Below are 20,911 nucleotides of genomic sequence, written 5' to 3' on the forward strand. Positions count from 1 at the left end.
TTAGCCCAGGGCCAGTCTTCCTCAGCAAAAAGAGGAGGATTGGCAGCAGTTAGCTCAGGGCTAATCTTCCTCCAAAAAAAAAGTCTATATTCCTGGAATTAAAATTTTATTTTATTATTTTTTGTGTGTGTGAGGAGGATCAGCCGTGAGCTACCATCTGTTGCCAATCTTCCTCCTTTTGCTTGAGTAAGACTGTCACTGAGCTGACATCTGTGCCAATCTCCCTCTATTTTAAGTGGGATGCTGCCACAGCGCGGCTTGACAAGTGGTGCTATGTCTGTGCCCAGGATCCGAACCTCCACACCCTGGGCTGCCGAAGCAGAGCTCATGAGCTCAAGGACTATGCCACCAGACCAGCCCCTAAAAAAATTTTTTTTCAATAAAAAAACTACCTGACCCACTAAACTGATGTCACTACCCATGGCTCATAGTTTGAAAAATGCTGTTTTATTCAAAAAGGTGCATGCTGTATGCAATGCTCCACACCTGGATTTCTTCACTTAATAAGACCACAGAGATTGTTCCCTATTTATAGACACTGAGTTTGTTTCTATTTAGATCTTTTCTTATAAGCAGAGTAACAGTAAAATAAGGATTTCAAAAAAACCAGAGCAGAGAACCACTGAGTACCAAAGTCAAGCTTAAACTAATTCCCCATTGCCCTGAAGGCTGATTTTAGGGCTCCCATAAAGCGGCTGACAAAAGGAACCCAGAGCAGCAGGTAGATGTCTTCTTTGGATAGTTGTGACTTACGAGATCTTCCAGTCCTTTCATCGCAGCATTGGTACCATGGCTCTCCCTCTTATCTATTTTCCAGCAAAGATTCCAGTAAAGATTAGGAAATTCAATTTCAGGCATGACCATCAGTCTTAGAAGAACAGGTTAAATCATTTCAATTCAATTACACACACCTGCTGAGTGCCGAGGCGGGAAGGACATGACTTGGTACCCAAAGCATCCTCCCCATTTTCTTTCTTACTAGAATTTTCCCATTTCTACCTGAGATGAGCTGTAAATGCTTTACGTTACCATGAAATTCTCAAACTCATTTTTACCTATTTATATATCCTTTAAAAAGTTTCTTATATTAAAAGGCCCAAACTTAAAGTTAAGATAAGATTCTTGGTCAGATTCTTTCAACTCTTTAACGAACAGTCTAGTTTCATGAATATTGGAATCACAGAGAAAGCTACAAATTTGAGGGGGCTTAGAAATCATCTCTTCCGCTGGATTCGTTACTGTATTAGGGTCTTCAGAGGGGCCTCAGGGACCTCCCCCATGTCCACCCCAGGAAGGAAGAAAGAGGAAAGGATACACAAATGCCTTTGTCGTCTACCCCTGCTGCAATTAACATAATTCCAGTTTATCTCTTGTATTTTGAAGTTTCATACAAGAGATAGCTTGGAACAAAAGCTTCCTTTGACGTCAAACGTTTGAAAACCACTAACTTTGTACCATTTCACAGATAGGAAAACAGAGCCCCTGAGAAGCTGAATGGTGTGCATGGATCCACACCTGCGTCCCCATTCAGTGCGGACCAGCACTAACGCTCCACGGCAGCACTTCTCCACGTGGGGTCACGGATCAACAGAAGCAGCATCCGCTGAAAACTGCTTAGACATGAACCTTCTCAGGTCAACCCCAGACCTACTGAATCAGAAAATGTGAGGCTGAGCCCAGCAATCTCTGTCTGAACAAGCCTGCCAGGTGATTCGGATGCCCTAAAGTCGGACAACCTCTGTCTGGAACAATCGCCATTGTTCTTTCCAGCATTCTCTTCCTCTTCTAACCCCACATATCTACTGCAGTACACATGGAGCAACTGTCCCCAAAATGCTGAACCTAACCAGAGAGTCACCCACTGAAAAGGTGAGATATCATAAGGGAGTCAAACGCTGCGATGGTGCAAGCAATACGTTTCTTTCTTTTTTTTTTCTTAATGCTTTTTGGTAAGGGAGATTAGCCCTGAGCTAACATCCACTGCCCAATCTTCCTCTTTTTTTTTTTCTTTTCTCCCCAAAGCCCCAGTACATAGCTGGAGATCCTAACTGCAGGTCATTCCAGTTCTCCTATGTGGGATGCTGCCACAGCACGGCTTCAGGAGTGGTGTGTAGGTCCGTGCCCAGGATCTGAACCGGCGGACCCCAGGCCACCAAAGCAGAATGTGTGAACTTAACCACTCGGCCACCAGGCTGGCCCCAATACATTTCTTTCTTTTCTCACAATAAGAACACTCACATCCTAAAGGGTCAGATAAAAGTTTCTAAGTTTTCAAAGAATACTTCAAGAGGGCAGAATTTACTAATATTTCAGAGATTAAATCTCAAAAGGGCTGAGCAATGCTAAGAAACTTATTTCCAGAAAACCAGGACCGTGGTACCCTAGACTGTCAGCGTGACCAATGATATCTAAAAAGATCACCAAAGAGACAAAGTAACAAAACCTGGGAAGATTATTAAACTATCAGCTCCTTCCAGGAAAACCTAGTTTAAATATCTAAAAATAACCAGGAATACCACCATTTCTCCCCTCCAGCCGGAGGTGATTAAATTTCACCACCCCTCATATTTTTGAGGGTTGAGTATATGTAAGTTATCTATATAAGTCAATTTGCTGACCTTCTGCAAAATAAACATGTAAGAGATCCTATGCAGACTAGCTCTGAGCTGTAAGCCACATCTCAATTTCATGCTCTTTTAACAGATTTCAAAAATGCCAAAGGGGAAATTCCAACATGAAGTTCGAATATCTAAAACTATAACACATTACTGTGAGCGTCAAACTATTCAAACCTGCTCCTCATTTTTTCCTTTATGAAGTAAGATCTTTTAAACTAGTCCCTTTTAAGCGCTCACTAGATGAACTTTCATCTTGAAAAGTAAATATATACTAAAATGGAGAGGCTTAGGTGGGGGAGGGGTTATATGAGGGAGAAGCTTTTAGTTAATTTCCTGAACTGAATAATGTGAATCGCATGATTGGCTCACAAAGAACATGCACGTGGCCATAGCCTCTGCTCATTTATTTGCTTAAGATTTATTATTATAAAGAGATACAATGCGATATTGATGATTTGATAGGCAAAGCCTTCTTCATCTCTTAGTAACGTCCCCCACCCCCATCTGAAACAAGCTCCTACCTGTGTGCATATACTTGTGAAAGCTGCGTGATAATTCAGTAACAAAGACACAAGACTTGAAAACCAGACTTTAGACCACAATTTAAGGGTAATTTCTATTTGCCTACACAGTAAGCTTCCTTTTCTTGGACTCTCCGCTGACGTTGCAAGGCTGTAGGTACCTGCCCTTACAGGTGAGGGTGCACTGGGGAGCATGGCACACTGCCTTACAACAAAAAAAATCATTCGTAGCCCCCAAACTACCATCTTTATAGATATATTACTCATCTCTTCCAATAATTTGGATACAATCAAAAACAAAACGTATTTTGAATTTCATGGACATCTGCATTATAATTATTTTGTTTATAATTAATACAGGTTGATAGACTTTGAAGATGTCACTTGTTTCTTCTTAAAACAATTATTAGGGGGCCGGCCCCAAGTCGTAGTGGTTAAGTTCGCATGCTCCGCTTTGGTGGCCCGGGGTTCGCGGATTCAGATCCCTGGTGCAGATCTACATACCATTCACCAAGCCATGCTGTGGCGGCATCCCACATACAAAACAGAGGAAGATGGCGCAGATGTTAGCTCAGGGCCAATCTTCCACAACAAAACAAAAAAAATTATTAACAAAAACATCATAGTTATTTATAACATAAGGGCAGGACAAAGCTATGTTTCCTCTTACACAAAATAAAGGGGTGAACTAGATTGCCTCTAGGATTCCATTCAGCTCAAATAATGTATACAGTATCCTTAAATCCCCTACTCACACTTAATTAGGAAAAGGCCTATTTATCTTAGAGCATTTGACACAATCTGCTTTTACCAAAATAAGCTCCAGTGGTAGCCTTTCTAGGTTAGGTTGTGCATTCTTTTGGGCAGGCTGCAAAGTACACAAGCTAAGAAGTTGTTATTGCCTTTGCTAATTCCAAAACTCAGAGGTTCAGTTTCCATTCCCCTGGAAAACCTAAAACATTTCCTGGCTTTTTGATGCAGTCCTCATAACAAGTCCTTCTAATTTTTAAGCACTAGAGAAAAGAGTCTAGAGAAAAGAATTGTGGGATATACGCCTAGCTCTGCCTGCCACGAACTCCTTATGATGGGGAATGAAGGCAGGTCATTTAAGCTCCTCGAAACATCAAGCTTCTCTCCTGAAAAACAGGCTAGTTAGATGATTTCTACAGTATTGGTATTTCTTAGGAAACTTAATGGAAGAGCTCGAAATGCTTCTTCATGAATAGTTATTACAAAATAGATGTTTCTAAGTAGGTCGTTATTCTATTCTAAAATGCTTACTAGGGGCCGGCCCTGTGGCTGAGTGGTTAAGTTCAAGCGCTCTGCTGCTGCGGCCCAGGGTTTCGCCGGTTCGAATCCTGGGCACGGACATGGTGCCACTCATCAGGCCATGTTGAGGCGGTGTCCCACATGCCACAACTAGAAGGACCCACAACTAAAAGTACACAACTATGTACTGGGGGGCTTTGAGAGAAAAAGGAAAAATTAAAAAATCTTTAATAAAATAAAAATAAATAATAAAATGCTTACTAATATATAACAACTATTAAAATAATATAGCATGATTTGGGATTGGGGACCACATCATTTTGAATATACATATGTGAATAAAAATTCTCATCTAAGTATCACTATTATTTACATATTTTTTTAGAGCTGGCATATCTTCTACTGTACACAGAAATATAAAGGTACTTTTACATTTTGAAATTATTTGAGAATTTTAACGCACTCTATAAATGGTTAAAGGTTGTCCTTTAGAAAACAGAAAAATTACATGAGGTGTTATTTATTGTTGATAATAAAATATGCATGTGCCCATTCATTTTCAGAAGTATGCCTTTATTAATTTGCTGAAAATTCCAAGCGTTGGCTGCCAACTCTGTATATCCCATTTGAGTTTTAGTGAATTTCCTAACTAATGAGGTTTTTCGGGTTTTTTTTAAGATTTCATTTTTTCCTTTTTCTTCCCACAGCCCCCCAGTACATAGTTGTGTATTCTTCGTTGTGGGTCCTTCTAGTTGTGGCATGTGGGACGCCGCCTCAGCGTGGTTTGATGAGCAGTGCCATGTCCGCAGCCAGGATTCGAACCAACGAAACACTGGGCCGCCTGCAGCGGAGCGCGCGAACTTAACCACTCGGCCACGGGGCCAGCCCCCTAACTACTGAGGTTTGTCGAGCCATCAAAATTTAGCTGCCATGACAGGTTTTCAGAAAATGCCACATTGCAATGACATTCTCATCTCAACACACACCAAGATTCCAGTAATGTCAACCACTCTTCTGGACTTAATTTCCTCACACATTTAGACTAATGGCCAAGGTGGAACTTATTATTACAATCAGATTTGGTGTCACTCCTAAATTTTTAAAGATAGGTAATTTTAAAATTCCAATTACAGAGAAAGCTGAAACAGAACTGAGCAAAATGCTGCCTGTTGGTATTTCTTAGGAAACTTAATCGAAGAGATAGAAATGCTTCTTCACGAACAGTTACTACAAAATGGATGTTCCTAAGTAGGTTGAAATTATCCCTCCTAGTTGTCACTATTAATATGCTCATAATTAATACGTTTAACAAAGCTTTTCTTTACAGACCAGATGGTGCTTTTTAAAGATAGTCCCAGCCAAATCACAAACCATGAATCAGTCTGAAATAAGGAAAACTGTCCTGCATTTGTAAGGGAGTAACCCACAAATCTCTTACTCATCTCTGGCAAATTAACTAACACGGTCAGGTCCTCACAATCCTATACGAGCCATTTCAGATGGGTCTCCCGCAGGTGAAAGCCCTGGGGAAAGAGGCCTGCGTTCCGCTGTGCACCCTCCCTCTCTAAGCTGAGTGTCCCCAGCGGTCAGTCTCACCAACAGGGCAGAGTTTCTCAAAATACAATCAGACACCAGCATCACCTGGTGTTCTTGATAAAATGCACCCAAGCCCTCCAGAATCATCACCTCAGACTGAGGTCCAGAAGCCCGCATCCTAACAGGCTCCCAAAGTGATACTGATGCAAACTCAAGTTTGCGAGCTCCCGTCGCTGGCTTCAGTTCTCCACCTGTAAGAGAAGCTAACGAGACTTGACCTTTCTCTCTAAATTCTCGTCTGGCTCATCTTTACAACCTGTCACATCAAGACTCAGCAGTGCCATCATCTTCCCAACACTCTCCTAGTAGCCTTAACTTGGCTCCAATGTGGCTTCTTCGGTCTGCACATACTCTACGTGGCTACATTGTTTACATAAATTCCATGTAGCTACTTTGTTTACATATATGCCACGCAGCTGTTCTGTTTATACATTCTAAACCTGCCAGGCTCTCCATATCTCCACTTCACCGCCTCCATTAAGGCATCGATCTCATTTCAGTTTCTTCCTTGGCCATTCTTCTAGTTCATCACCAAATTCCCCTTCACCCAGTTTGAGAGGCCTTGAAATTCACCTTATCCACAGCGCCCAAGATCACAGATAACAACCTCCTAGCAATGTCTAATTACCCAATCTGGATTCACCAAGACCCAACACGCTCACCAGCTCTACCCTCCTTACTAGTGTCGGGTGATGGTTGTCTGTCATCTAGTCATGTGCAAATGCCAGTGAGCATAACAGCACATTCCAGATACACTATTTTTAACTTTTTATAAATTTTTTCTTCTGCTTCCTTACACTCTTTTGCTGCATAGAACTGTTGAGTTTTATAGCTGAAAGGATCCTTAAAAATTATTTGGTCCCACAGATCAATGGAACAGAATTGAAAGCCCAGAAATAAAACCACACATCTATGGACAGCTAATCTTCGACAAAGGAGCTGAGGGCCTACAATGGAGGAAAGAAAGTCTCTTCAACAAATCGTGCTGGGAAAACTGGACAGCCACATGTAAAAGAATGAAAATTGACCATTCTTTTTCACCATTCACAAAAATAAACTCAAAATGGATCAAAGACCTAAAGATTAGGCCTGAAACAATAAGTCTTCTAGAAGAGAATATCGGCAGTACACTCTTTGACATCAGTTTCAAAAGAATCTTTTCGGACACCCTAACTCCTCAGACGAGGGAAACAATAGAAAGAATAAACAAATGGGACTTCATCAGACTAAAGAGCTTCTTCAAGGCAAGGCAAAGCAGGATTGAAACAAAAAACAGCCCATTAATTGGGAAAAAATATTTACAAGTTACTTATCCAACAAAGGGTTAATCTCCATAATATATAAAGAACTCACACAGCTCAACAACAAAAAAATCAAACAACCCGATCAAAAAATGGGCAGGGGACATGAACAGACATTTCTCCAAAGAAGATATAAGGATGGCCAATAGACACATGAAAAGATGCTCATCATCATTAATCTTCAGGGAAATGCAAATCAAAACTACACTAAGATATCACCTTACACCTGTTAGAATGGCAAAAATATCCAAAACCAAGAGTGACAAATGTTGGAGAGGTTGTGGAGAAAAAGGAACCCTCATACACTGTTGGTGGGAATGCAAACTGGTGCAGCCACTATGGAAAACAGTATGGAGATTTCTCAAAAAGTTAAAAATAGAACTACCATATGACCCAACCATCCCACTACTGGGTATCTATCCTAAGAACCTGAAATCAGCAATTCCAAAAGTCCCATGCACCCCTATGTTCATCGCAGCACTATTTACAATAGCCTAGACATGGAACCAACCTAAGTGCCCAGCAACTGATGATTGGATAAAGAAGAGGTGGTATATATATACAATGGAATACTACTCAGCCATAAAAAAGGACAAAATCATCCCAATCACAACAACATGGATGGACCTTGAGGGTATTATGTTAAGTGAAATAAGCCAGACAGAGAAAGACGAACTCTGTATGACTCCACTCATAGGTGGAAGTTAACATATAGACAAGGAGATCTGATCGGTGGTTACCATGGGAAAGGAGGGAGTTGGGGGAGGGCACAAAGGGTGAAGTGGTGTATGCATAACATGACTAACAATAATGTACAACTGAAATTTCACAAGGTTGTAAACTATCATAATTGTAATAAAAAAAAATCATTTGGTCCCATGTGACTCCCCGGCCCCCCAAAGTTACAAAGTAAGAAATGGAAACTCAGAGAGAATGTCATGTTTTGTTCAAGATCACGCAGCTATTTTTTGACAAAACTACTCAAAACTCAGCACTTTGTGTGTGTGTGTATGAGGAAGATTGGCCCTGAGCTAACATCTGTTACCAATCCTCCTCTTTTTGCCTGAGGAAGATTGTGGCTGAGCTAATGTCTGTGCCAATCTTCCTCTATTTTATGTGGATGCCACCACAGCATGGTTTGACGAGCGGTGCTAGGTCCGTGCCCAGGATCCGAACCCTCGAACCCCAAGCCACCGAAGTGGAGTGCATAAAATTAACCACTATGCCACAAGGCTGGCCTCAAAACTCAGCACTTTTTAATCTACCCAGAACCCTGAGCTCCAGTCTTCTTTTCAGTGTGGTATGCTGACTACCTGGTTTATTACCTCTGACTAGACAAATACCAAGAACCATACAAGTAGCTTTTAAACAATTCATCCTTTGTTGTCTGGCAGAGTGGAGAAAAGTGAAGGCACTGACAAAAGTCATAATGTGTCCCAAAACATGAGAAATAGCAAACTTTATGGAAGCATCACTTTTATATAGTAAATAAGGAATCCATCTGGGATGGGAGAAGGATGCAGACACATACGCAGGAACTACTGTGCAGGCAACGCCGCCATTTAGAAGATGGATTCTGAGAGCGGTGAGGGCAGTGTTACTTTTCATGAGAAAAGAGATCCTTTCAAAGATCACAGAGAGCTTCAGAAGGATGACATCTGAGATGAGCCTAGAGGTCTGAGGAAATCAGTGCTCTCCAGTTCTAACACCAAAATTCCAACAAAGAAGAAGAAAGAAAGTGACCTGCTAGCAGACGTTGAATGTGTGGATCCATAATGAATGGATTCAACCAGTGAGATTTCTGATTTTCTTTGAAATCTGGTGTAAAATGAAGTTACTTGCCGATGTGATACACAGTGCACTTCCCAAGAAGAAGTTCAACAGACAGTTGTGTAGGGAGAGTCATTCCACATAACGATGGATTCTAGAACAACTGAATATTCCAGAGGGAAAGTTCAAAATGGACAAGTTAAATGGGAAAATCTTTTGGTTTCTGATTTGGCAGATGTTCATCAAAGCTTCATGTCTTCACACAGTAGGTATTGATTCCAGAAGTTTCGAATGCCATCAACACAAATAACTGAATTCATTTTAATGTATTCCAGATGTGTTTGTCCTCAGTTTCTGCTCGTATGTATAAATGCCCTCTTTTGAAAGGGCAATAAATCCATTTTAAACCAGGTTAACGGGTTACCCAGAGAGGTAGGGTAGGTATGATTACTATTCTGCCAATCACCACTTCAGCATGAAGCCTGAGGAGGCAAGTTAACGAGAAGGATTTGACACCTCAGATACCAGAAGACAGTGGGAATCATCAGAGAACAATTTCATCTTTTCCCTGAAGAGCCCAAGGCCCTCAGATGTTTGGGTGACCTGCCCAATGAGTACAAGGTGCATTCCAGACCAGAATCTAGACTGATTAACACCCAGCATAACAACATCGCTACTGTTCCACACTCAGGAAAGACAGAGAAACTGTTATGTATTTTTTAGCACTTTATTACTGGTGAAGTCCATTCAAAGAGTCAAATATTTGGCAAAGGGTCACTCAACTTCCTAATCAGGATAGCAGCTTTAAAAACAATTTCAGTGAACACTTCATGCATTCTATCAACCACCATTTAAGAGCGTCCACTAAACACCATGCTGACCCTGGGAGGAGAACAAAAATCAAACAAGCGAAGCCCTCGCCGTCCGGTGGAGAAATCACCCACAACTAAACACCATCCGATGAAGGCAATGACTGACACAGACCACGCCCTAACGAAGCGCCTGGAAGCACAAGAAGAGGGCTTCACGGTCCCAGGGCTTCGCTGAGTCTAAATGGATAATGAGGAGTTTGCCTCACAGAGAAGAACTGTGAAAGGGAGTGACAGAGGGAACAGGTGCGAAGGAACGGAAAAATGAAGGCGTATGGCTGCACTCTGCCGCCCCGACCCACAGCTCCATCCTGCCAAACAGCCTTATTTTACATAATTTGAGATTGCCAATCACACAGAGGGAGGCAGGGAGGGACAGAGAGAGGGAGGGAGGGAGGGAGAGAAGAGAGGGAGGAAGGAATTGCTAACACTTCTCGAACTCCTTCATTGTAGCAGCCAGGGTTCTAAGCACATTATGCTAATTAATTCATTAATTTCGCAACTCTCAAAACAATCTTCTAGGAGAAAAGCAGGGCTGTCACCCTCCGTTTACAGATGAAAATCCTGAGGCACAGAATGCTCTTTACTAGACAAAAAACCATTTTGATTTTTAAAATAATAATATTCAATATTGCACTAAGACCCATCACTAGATTTTTGTTTGTTTTTTTCTTTTGAGGAAGATTAGCCATGAGCTAACTGCTGCCAATCCTTCTCTTTTTGCTGAAGAAGACTGGCCCTGAGCTAACATTGTGCCCATCTTCCTCTACTTTATACATGGGATGCCTAACACAGTATGGCTTGCCAAGCGGTGCCATGTCCACACCGGGGATCTGAACCGGCGAACCCCAGGCCACTGAAGCGGAACATGCAAACTTAACCGCTGCACCACCAGGCCGGCCTCCTATCACTAGATTTTTTAAGGTGCTGGGAATCCTTCGCTTTTACCGGTTTCAGAGAAGATTTGTAAGTGTATTTACTATGTCATTTCCCAAACTACCAATGACAAGAGAATCTGCAAAACTCTACTTTTACATCCTGTTCCCAGTGCAAAGGAATCACTTAGTAACGAGAACTCTTGAAGAACCACGTCCAAGAGACACATTCAGAAATCTAACCTTGAATTTAAGAGAAACCTTGTAACCCAACACTACACAAACACAGTGAGCGCTGCCGTCCAGATTCTGTTACTCAATCTGCAAACCTCATACATGGAAACAAAGCAGACCAATTTCCAGCTGGACGGGATGCCTGCGGAGGAGCCGGCTGGATCCCAGGCCAGACAGGACCCCAGGTAGGAAATACAGCACACACTCCTGGCGGGAACCCTCTTGGGGCACCAGCCCGTGTGTACCGGCCTCAGTCTGTGGGAGGGCTTCAGCTTGGGCCCTTCTTGGTCTTTCTTAAAATGATGAACAACTAACTCACAAAAATTAAAGCTTTCTCATTTGGATTGTTTTTATTAAAATCCTTGATTCATTTACAATTACAGACATGCTAACAACAGTTGGGACAGGATGGAAGAGAGGAAGGAACACGAAATCAGACAGACCTGGGTCAGGTGCAGCTGCGCCATTCATAACTGTATGAGTTTGGGTGAGGGGCCCCCACAGGTCCCCCATCCTCTCCTTCTGTGTTGCTCAGATCAGGGAACATCCTTAACCAGATACAATCTGTTCTGCCTTCCGCTTCTCTCACTCGCCAAGGTGCCAACATTCCACCTCCCTCAGAATTCAGGAATCTTTCTTTCTTTTTTTTTTTTAGTGAGGAAGACTGGCCCTAAGCTAATATCTATTGCCACTCTTCCTCTTTTTGCTTGAGGAAGATTGTCCCCGAGCAAACAGCTCTGGCAATCTTCCTCTATTTTGTATGTGGGACACCACCACAGCATGGCTTGATGAGCCGTGCATAGGTCCACGTCTGGGATCTGAATCCTCGAACCCCTGGCCACCAAAGCAGAGCTCATAAACTTAACCACTAAGCCACCAGGCCGTCCCAGGAATCTCTCCCCTTGTCTGTGCTCACTACCCTATTCCTGCTGCCTTTGGTCATCTGCACTGTTACAACTGCCCGCCTTCTGCCAGGCCTGCTTTCTTAATCCACTCATCACAATCTGAAGAGTGGCTGGTCTAGAATGCAGATCACTCCTCCGCCGAAAACAAAAGTGACTCACTTTGGGTCACTTCATGTCACTTGCCCTTCTTCTCCACTAGAAGTTGGTTCTCTCACTGAAGTTCAGAGATTAAAGGGACTTCATCTGTCCTGGGGCTCACTCAGCACCTGTTCCGTGTTGAGGGGCAGCTGTGTAGGCCTCAGTTTCTTCCTTATTCCACAAGGGCCGTGCTGCTTGCCTCAGAGGAACAAATGGGACAATGCACACAGAGCCCCAGCACAGGGCCCGGGGGCACTCCCTGCCACAGATTCTGACTCTCGTCTTGTTACTGTTCCGTGGTCCAAAGTTTGCAAAGTGTTTTCACGCATGTGAGCACGTTTGCTCCTTCTAACAACCCTGAGACTCAGGAGGTTACATGAAGAAATGAGGCTGGCGATGTTTAAGGCTGGCAGAACAAGGCTGGCTTTTGGACAGACCTACCAATTCCAAATCCTGAGTGTTTATATTGCATCTTTCTGTTGGGAGTTCTGGCTTCTTTTATAGAAAACAATTCCTACCCACCTCTTCCTTCTTTTTTCAGGAGAAGATTTGCCCTAAGCTAACATCCGTTGCCAATCTTCCTCCTTTTTCTTCCTTCCCCACCCCCTCAGAGTCACAGGACACAGTTGTGTATAGTTCTAAGTCCTTCTAGTTCGTCTGTGTGAGCCGCCACCACAGCATGGCCACTGACAGACGGGTGGTGTGGTTCCACACCCGCAAACTGAACCCCAGCCACTGAAGCAGAGTGTGCAAACTCTAACCATTAGGCCATCAGGGCTGGCTCTCCAATACTTTTTACTGCATTTAAGGAATACAAACACATAGGCCAAATTCCACTATAATGGACTCTAACGGACTTTGATGTGTACTTTATCATAAATTACTCTAAATAAGTAAGCTATCAACCCGCTCATTCATTCATTCTTTCATTCGGCAAATATTTATCACGTGACTACTTCACACAGGGCATCCTGGTGGGTGCTGGGCATCCTCTTCTCCCCAAGAGACTGAAATTTGTCTGCACCTCCGAGATTTCCCAACCGAAGCCAACGATGGAAGATACAGAGGCTGTTCTTATAGGTGCTGGAATAAACAGAGGAATGAACTACGAGCCAGGAAATCTGAGCGCTCGTCCTGGCCATGCCCCCACGTAAAGCTCTGTGACCTTGGACCAGGCCCTGGGCTTAACTTTCCTTACCCATAAAAGGGAAAATCGCTCTATACTGTCTTTAAAGTTAAAATTATTCTATGCTATGAATTCTAGAGATTCCAGGATCCCTTACAACTGGTGAGTTCTTTTGACATTTACAAGTATATGATTTTTTATACCACCATTTTATAAATTTTTATGAGATGACCCATATATTGATTGTAGCTTGAAAACTATCTCCAGATCACCCCACAAAATGTTAGAAGTTTTTAACTACATACAAATTGGGAGTATTTATAATGTTGCAGCCAACTGAGCTTGCAAATTGCCCCAACATGAAAACCGCATTTTTCACATGTAAATTGTGATCTGAAATGCTGATCTCGTTGAAGAATCTAAATAAATCAGACTCAAAGCCTTCTTTTCTTACTTTCTTGTTTAATTCTGCAACATGTCACTTTGGGATGACTTAAGTTCTTGTATATGAAATGGCACTTCAATCCGATTTATTAGTGCACGTTAAAGTGAGCAAAGTTCTTTACGGCCTTACTTTCGAGATTCTTACACCCTTATCTCTCTCAGCAAATCAGGGTTAGAGTATAAACCTCAGCGCCTTGAAAGGCAGCCACGTGTCAGCACACATCTCTGACGCCCACCCGTGAGTCCACACTCCCAGACTCTTCCCTGTAATCAAGTAGAAGACACCTGTCTCAGAATCGCCGGGACAGCCAGACACGAGACAGAGTAACTGAAGCACACGCCTACGTACAGATGTCCATGAGAAACCTGTCCCCCAACTCTTGTTTCTTTTTACAGTTCTGTAGAAACGATTCTTTCTTTTCACATTCATTCAAAGAAGCTTAACTGAGTTCCTGCTCTGTCAGTCTCTGTGATGGGTGCTGAGTACAGTAGTGGGGAGAGGCTGAAGCAGAATCACCACTGGTGCATACTGTGCCTTGGAGTGAATTACAAAAGGTGTCCCCTTCCAGTGAAAAGGGGTGTGCCAGGGGCGTGGCCAGGGGAGGAAAAATTGGATTTCAGCCTCCACTTGCCCACTGGGCAGGATGACCTTGTGCAGTGCACAACTTGCACAACTGTACAAGGCGGCATGACCAGATATGTTTAAAAAAATCATTTTCTAGTAGAGGCATTGACTCCTAGAGAAGAAAGAGCTTAACCGCCTAGAGATAATGAGGAAGGAGAGCTTCCTGGGGAAGGCGTTTGACTGACACATGAAGGATGTGTGGATAATCAGCAGATGGGCAAGTGGTGGAAGCGCAGTGTAAGCAGAATGTTCACTCATTCCAGATAGGAGTTTGGAAATGACAACTTGAAAGGAGTTTGATGGGTCTGGCAGTGTGCGTTCGCGCATATGTGTAAGGGGGGAGGGGGAGGGGCGGCCCGAGAAATAGATGAGACTGGAAACGCAGCCAGGCACCAGATTACGAAGCACCTTATAGGGCACGTGAAGGTAAGCTCTTCTTTGATGACACCTTGCTGTATTTTACATTTACCAAGCACAAAAATCTCCGATACCCTAAAGCAACGTCTCACCCCATAAGCTGAGCCAGTAAAATGCAACGGAAAACAAGGTTGCTTTTAGACCTGCACTAATTTCAAGACTACATTTTCAGAATATGAAAACCTTAAGGAATATCAGGAAATATTTGTAACATTTTAATATTTAAGTTCTATTGGTGATGCTCAAACCACAAGCCCGGTAATCGACACTTTTTATTCAGAGCCTAGGCCCGACATATTTATAGCAGATGGTCCGCACCTGCAAGAGACTTGGAAGGTTTATTTTAAAAATTTTTAGAGGCACTCTGGCTGAAATCTTTTGGAGAGGCACGTGGAGACAGCCAGGTGCTGGCCGTGGAAATAATTCTGTCAGCGGCCTCGGAGGAACAGGAGGGAGAATGGGGGCATAACCACGGAGAGAACCCCAAGATCTTCAACCCACAGTGAATAAAGATCCTATCACGACGCCGAGAAGACAAGTGTCACCAGGCAGCCTCTTACAGGGCCAGGCAAGGAAACACAGGAAAACCTCCCCAGCAAGGGAATTACCTTCAGGGCCTAGCAGCTCCCCCCTTCTCCCCCTAATTAAATAGTTACCCTATTTTGCTATTTAAAAAGAAGAGGCTTGGAAGCTCATCCATATTGAGTTTCACCATCTCTTAAAGATAAATCGCCCCGTGCAATCTTACGCCCCTGCCTTTAAAAGCGACGGCCGTCACCAGGCAATCGTGGGAAGAATGGACTCTTTTCTTCCTAAACTGTTTTTGGTACATATGATCCACTTGGGACACAACGTGTCGGCTTTCCCAGAAACTTGGCACCTCGGCGGCCCCGGAGCCGGCCCGGCGGGGACGTCGGGGGGCGGCGCGGTGGCCCTGCGCCCCCTCCCGCCGCGGCGCGCGCTCCAGCCCGTCCCCCGCTCCGCGCCCCGCACCGCCCCTGCCCGGCTCTGCGCGCGGACCCGCTGACACCGGAGCCCAGCGCTGGGCAGGGCTGGGGGTGGCCAGGGCACCGCGTGGCAGAGTGTTCTGGAAAGTGTCTCCGCCCGGCCAGACGGCGCGGGGGGGAAATGGAAGCGCCCGGGGCGCGGGGCTCGTGCCTCCTCTGCGCTCCGCAGCCGCGACCCCCGGCGCAGCTCCCGGGGCAGGGGGAGGAGGGCCCGGGAACAAAGCGGAGAAGAGAGGAGGGCGCCGGGGTCTGGGGACCGAGCCCGCCCGCGGGGCGGCCGCCGCCGCGGGAGCCACGCGCCCCGAGCGCCCCGGGCCGGGCACCGCGCCGGGGAGGGATCCGGGCTCGCCCGCCGCCGCCCGCCGCCGCCCGCCGCCGCCCGCCCCGCCGCCGCTTACCTCGGGTGCACCGCTGGGCACTGCGCGCGGGCCGCCCCGCCGGCCACACGCCGTCCCCGCCGCGCCCCCACCGCGGGGACGCGGGGCGGCGCCCGGGGAGAGTCGGAGAAGTTGCCGGGGTCCCTCGATCGTCGTCGGGCGCGGGCTGGGAGCCGCCGCGGCCACCGCTGCCCCTCGCCCTGCGCGCAGCGCCTGTGGCGCCCGGAGCGGCCGCACCTTCCTCCCGGGCCGCTCGGCCCGCCTCCCTCCCCGCCCCGCCGCCCGGCCCTCCCCTCCCCAGCCCTCCCCAGCCCCCGCGCCAATCCCCCGCCGCGCCCGCCCAGCCGGGCCCCGACCCCGCCGCCCGCACTGGGGGGGCCCGCGCTCCTGCCTGCTGCTCCGACCGCCGCCTCCTGCGCTTTCTTTGGGACGTCCCAACTGATGGAAACCAAGAACTCAACAAGCGCTGAGGAAGCGCCTACCAGGAGCTGGGCGCTCTGCCTGCCATCGTGCATGCGATGCGTGAATAGGATCCAGTCCCTTCCCCAAAGAGCTTACAGCGGAGACTTCCCTCGGGTGCCACCAAGGACAGAAGCAGGCGGAATCTGAAGTCTCCTGCGGCAGGCAGGAGAGTCTCTCCTTCCCGTCCCGAGAAGAGGACAGAGATGGAGGTGACACTCGGATGGTGACCCGGAGTCCAGGAGAATTGGGACTTTCCAGATGGAGAAGCTGCAGGGTTCATTAGGGAAACCTGAGTAGGCCAAGGGCCTGGATGACAGAAGGGGGAGAATGCCCAGGAGACGCGGGAATGAAGGCTGTGTCCCACAATCGCCGGCCTCGCCTATACAAAGGCTGTCGCTGGAGAGGAGAGGGAAGGGAAGGAAGGCGTAGTCCAGGAGCTGATGTGGGTCCTCCAAGAAGCAGGCGCCAAGACAGGGCTGGGCCTGGAAGGATTTTCTTAGGGGAAATGACTGTGGGATTAAATAGGAAGGGATGGGAGCGAGCCAGGCTTTATGCAACTCTGCCCCCAGTAAAGGAGAGGGACCCCATCATTCTAACCTCCCTGCAGTCTAGGGAACATCATCGGGGAGTCCTACATCCAGTTGCTCATCATGGGCTCCCAATTCTCTTTGGAACCCACCTGCCTTAGTATCGGTATCTCTCCCAGTCATTGGCTGGGAGCAGCCAGGTGGGAAGTGTGGCCTTGCGTACAAACCCAGAGATGAATTTCAGAGCACAGCAGCCAGGGCCCTTGGTCAGTGAAGCTCCAGGATAGCTGGAGATGGTCGAAGATCTGCAAGGAAGATTCTCACAGCTGCGGTCGGTCCAAAAGGCAAACGGAGTCCACTTTCCCACCCACCCCATAGTTTTTAAATGAAGCCATGAGGCTTTGCTGTCATCACCCAGACCTGGCGCTCCACCTTTGACCGCCACAGGCGCCGTCCACACTGAGCTGGTGACTGACCGCTTCCCATGACATAGGCTCTCCCTGGTCCTGTGTCCACACCAGTGCACACATGTGTCTGCCTGGGAAAGTGCCCCCTGCCACTCACCCTTTACATTCAATTCAAGCATCACCTCCTCTAAGGCACTTCCCCCCTTAGCACATAACTTGTTTCTGCCACACACCTACCGCACTGGGGTGGGTCTTTTTGAATGTTTTTGTCCCCTTTGCTTCTTGTATTGCGTTTTTTCAAACTTTTAAATTTTTTTCTTTTTTCTGCATATGTAAGTCATATGTTCATTGCACAAACTCGGAAAAATACATACAGCCCAAATGTCTCCAATTCCCTCAGTCTTCTAGAGACACCTTCCCTTGTCAGCCAAGTGCTCAGAGTCTGAGCCCCATCCTGTGTGTATCAGTCTAGGTCCAATCAGGAGAGAGAAACCACGCAGTACTTAAACAGTGAAAGTTTAATATAAAGAAGGATTGGGTCTGGCCCCACGGCCACGTGGTTAAAGTTCCGTGTGCTCTGCTTTGGCGGCCCAGGTTCATGGGTTTGGATCATGGGTGTGGACCTACTCCACTCATCAGCCATGCTGTGGAGGCATCCCACATACACAGTGGAGGAAGATTGGTGCAGATGTTGGCTCAGGGCTGATCTTCTTCAAGAAAGAAAAAAAAAAAGAGGAGGATTGGCAATGTATGTTAACTCAGGACAAATCTTCCTCACACAAAAAAAATTATTAACTACAACAGGCTTTGGAGCAATGAGGGATTGACTAGTAAGAAGTAAAGAAAATACAAAAGAAAATAGGAATAGGAGATTTAAGGAGCAGCCATAACCCTTAGAGCCAAGAAAGAGCACCCAAGGATGAGCCTCCCCCTTCCGTGGGCTGAGACCCAGACTCCATTTGGGAGAGCATGGCCATGGCTCACTATGGCAGCCTCTGTCACTGTGGTATCATGCCAGTGGAACTTACTGCAAATCTACTGTCTAGCGTGTGGGGAAAGGTGTCCCACAGAAGCACTTCACCACAAAACCACCCAAAGAGCAGGGTGCCAGGAGATGCTGGCTGGAGACCACTGGGTGCTGCTGGCTGCCCTGCATGGCAGGATCCCAGTGCTGGAGGCACGGCCCAGAATGCCGAGCCGGCTGCAAGAGCAAAGCAACCAGCAGGCAGAGCTCTGGCCTCCTGCCCCGTCTCCCCACTCCCTCTACGGACGAGACTTAACAACATGCCAGCCGGCAGAGGAAATGGTATAAAGGGCCCAGATCCATTTTTACAGAGAAGGCAAAAAGGATGGATTTGGAGCTGACAGGCAATGAGTCAATGGCGGCACACTATGGAACTTCATGGAGTCCAGGCGGTGTCCAGTTCCCTCCGGAAATACGCCTGCACATTCCAGATGAAGAATCTCATTTCTACAGCCCTCTCCCTGCTGGCACTTGTCCCCTCAGCTGGCCATTCATTCCTGATTGCCACTCCCTTGACCGCAAGTTGTCTCTGTGTTGTCCCCTACAGCTTTGCCTCTCTTTGCTCCTCCCAGCACAGCCCTGACCAAGCCGTGAGGGTCAACGTTTAACAGAAGGCTTGGGAAAACAGAAGGGACTTACAGAAGGGAAAAGAAAAACGTTTAAAACCAAATAATGGTCCCAAAGAGGCAAAACCATCCACAGGTTTCTGGGCATCTCTCTCCTTAGCAGGAGCCCCAGAGAGGGAACCAGCGTGTGCCCCCACCAGAGTCCAGGTTGCAACGCTACCAGGGCCTTGCGGAGAGAGAAAAAAGTTTCTCCTCCCCGTCAACCTTAGTCCTCCTCCAATAAACAAAAAATAATCTGCAGACACTCAGCTCTGTTCAGAGCAAAAATAAACATTCATGTTATGTTAGGAAGAGAAAATCAGCCCCCTAATTCCTAATCTCACTCATTTATTAGTGCATCTACAGAGCGTCACTCAGCAACTGGCACTGTGTTAGGCCGTAGGGCTGGAATCTGTAATTGCTACAATCTGAAGGAGATAGATAGTAAACAGATCGTTTTACAAATCGTTCTTCTCCATGTCTCTGCTAAAGACACAGAGCATATAATGAGAGTTGACATGGCTCTAAGGGATTAGAGAGGGCCCCCTGAAGAACGCAACATTTTAGCTGAGCTCTGAAGGATGATTGAGTTGGATGATTCCAGATAAAGAAAATGGTGGATTTGAGGCTCCGGGGTGCACAAGAGCTGGGCCAACTGTAGGAAAGGGAGGAAGGCCAGAGCCACAGGAGATGCGCCCGGAGAAGCGAATAAGAGCCAGTCATGCATGCTTTTGTAGGCATGTTAAGAATTTTAGATTTTATCCTTAGAACAATGAGAACCCTCTAAAGGGTTTTCAGCACCGGTCCAGCTGAGGGGTGGAGAATAGACTGGAGGGTATATTTGGGAAAGGTTTGCAGGGAATCTAAGAGGCTAGTGCTCAGAACAGAGGTTGGACCTGGAGATGTGGACCGAGAAATGATCGGCATGTAGAAGGAATGGACCGCCACGGACATGGCTGAAATACTGGAGGTCAAGATTGTAGACTGAGAAGAGACGGAACCCTCACAAGGTGTAGTTGGGTCAGCAAAGAGAACTGAGTAAGAAGAGCTGGGTCATCTTCACTATAAAGCAGGATCGGCTTCCTGTAGAATAACCAAAGAACCAATTCGGGCAAATCTACTCCCAGAGATAAATTCAAACTCCCCTCCTGGGGAAGACAAGAAGAGCATGGAGGTTAAAAGAGGCGGCTTCACTCTCCTCACCAGCCACTCACTTCACAGCCACCAAGCTACTCAGCTACAGTATCCTATGATTTTCTGAAAAGTTAAAAATAATATTAGCTGTAACCCCACTCCCCAGAAATAACCATTTGTGTCATATTCTCTTGCACAGTCTTCGTACTTAAATTGCCCAGATCCAAACCCCTTGAAGTAAAGGGTCATGCCCAATTCAGCTTTTTATCCCCAGGAACTTAGTACATTTTCTGGCGCACAGAAGATGCCTCGTAATGTTTGCAGAATTGAATTTTGTTTCCAAAATCTTTCCAGTACTGTGCAGTATTTCACTGGGCTTTCTGGTAGCAGGACACTGAGCCGACGGCCTCAACAAACGAGTTGTCCTTCCTGAGTTCTACGTCAAAAGAGCTCTCTTAAAACGTCTTTCTCGCTTTTAGAAGATTCTTTTTTGTTGAGTTGTGGCTTTCTGCCCTCTTTTCTCTTTTTCCAAGCGACTGAGGCAAGACAGTCTTCCTGCTGTGTGAACTCTCTGCCTCAGCCTGGGCCCCACCAGCTGCAGAAATGACGTTAGACGCGCGCATGTGCGCACACAAACATGCACACGATGGCAATACCAGT

The 20,911-nt window shown here is 46.3% G+C and overlaps 1 protein-coding gene across 2 annotated transcripts in view; it reads right to left on the reverse strand.

Moving 5' to 3' along the window:
* Positions 1–16,250, reverse strand: part of TIAM2 (TIAM Rac1 associated GEF 2) — a 227,319-nt gene extending 211,069 nt beyond the window's left edge. For both annotated transcript variants that reach the window (XM_070485557.1, XM_044761780.2), the window contains exon 1: positions 16,114–16,250. The gene's annotated coding sequence lies outside the window, so the exon portion shown is untranslated. The remainder of the gene's footprint in view (positions 1–16,113) is intronic.
* Positions 16,251–20,911: the final 4,661 nt, after the last annotated feature.

This window comes from Equus asinus, chromosome 1 (assembly GCF_041296235.1).
Source record: "Equus asinus isolate D_3611 breed Donkey chromosome 1, EquAss-T2T_v2, whole genome shotgun sequence".
Lineage (NCBI taxonomy): Eukaryota > Metazoa > Chordata > Mammalia > Perissodactyla > Equidae > Equus > Equus asinus.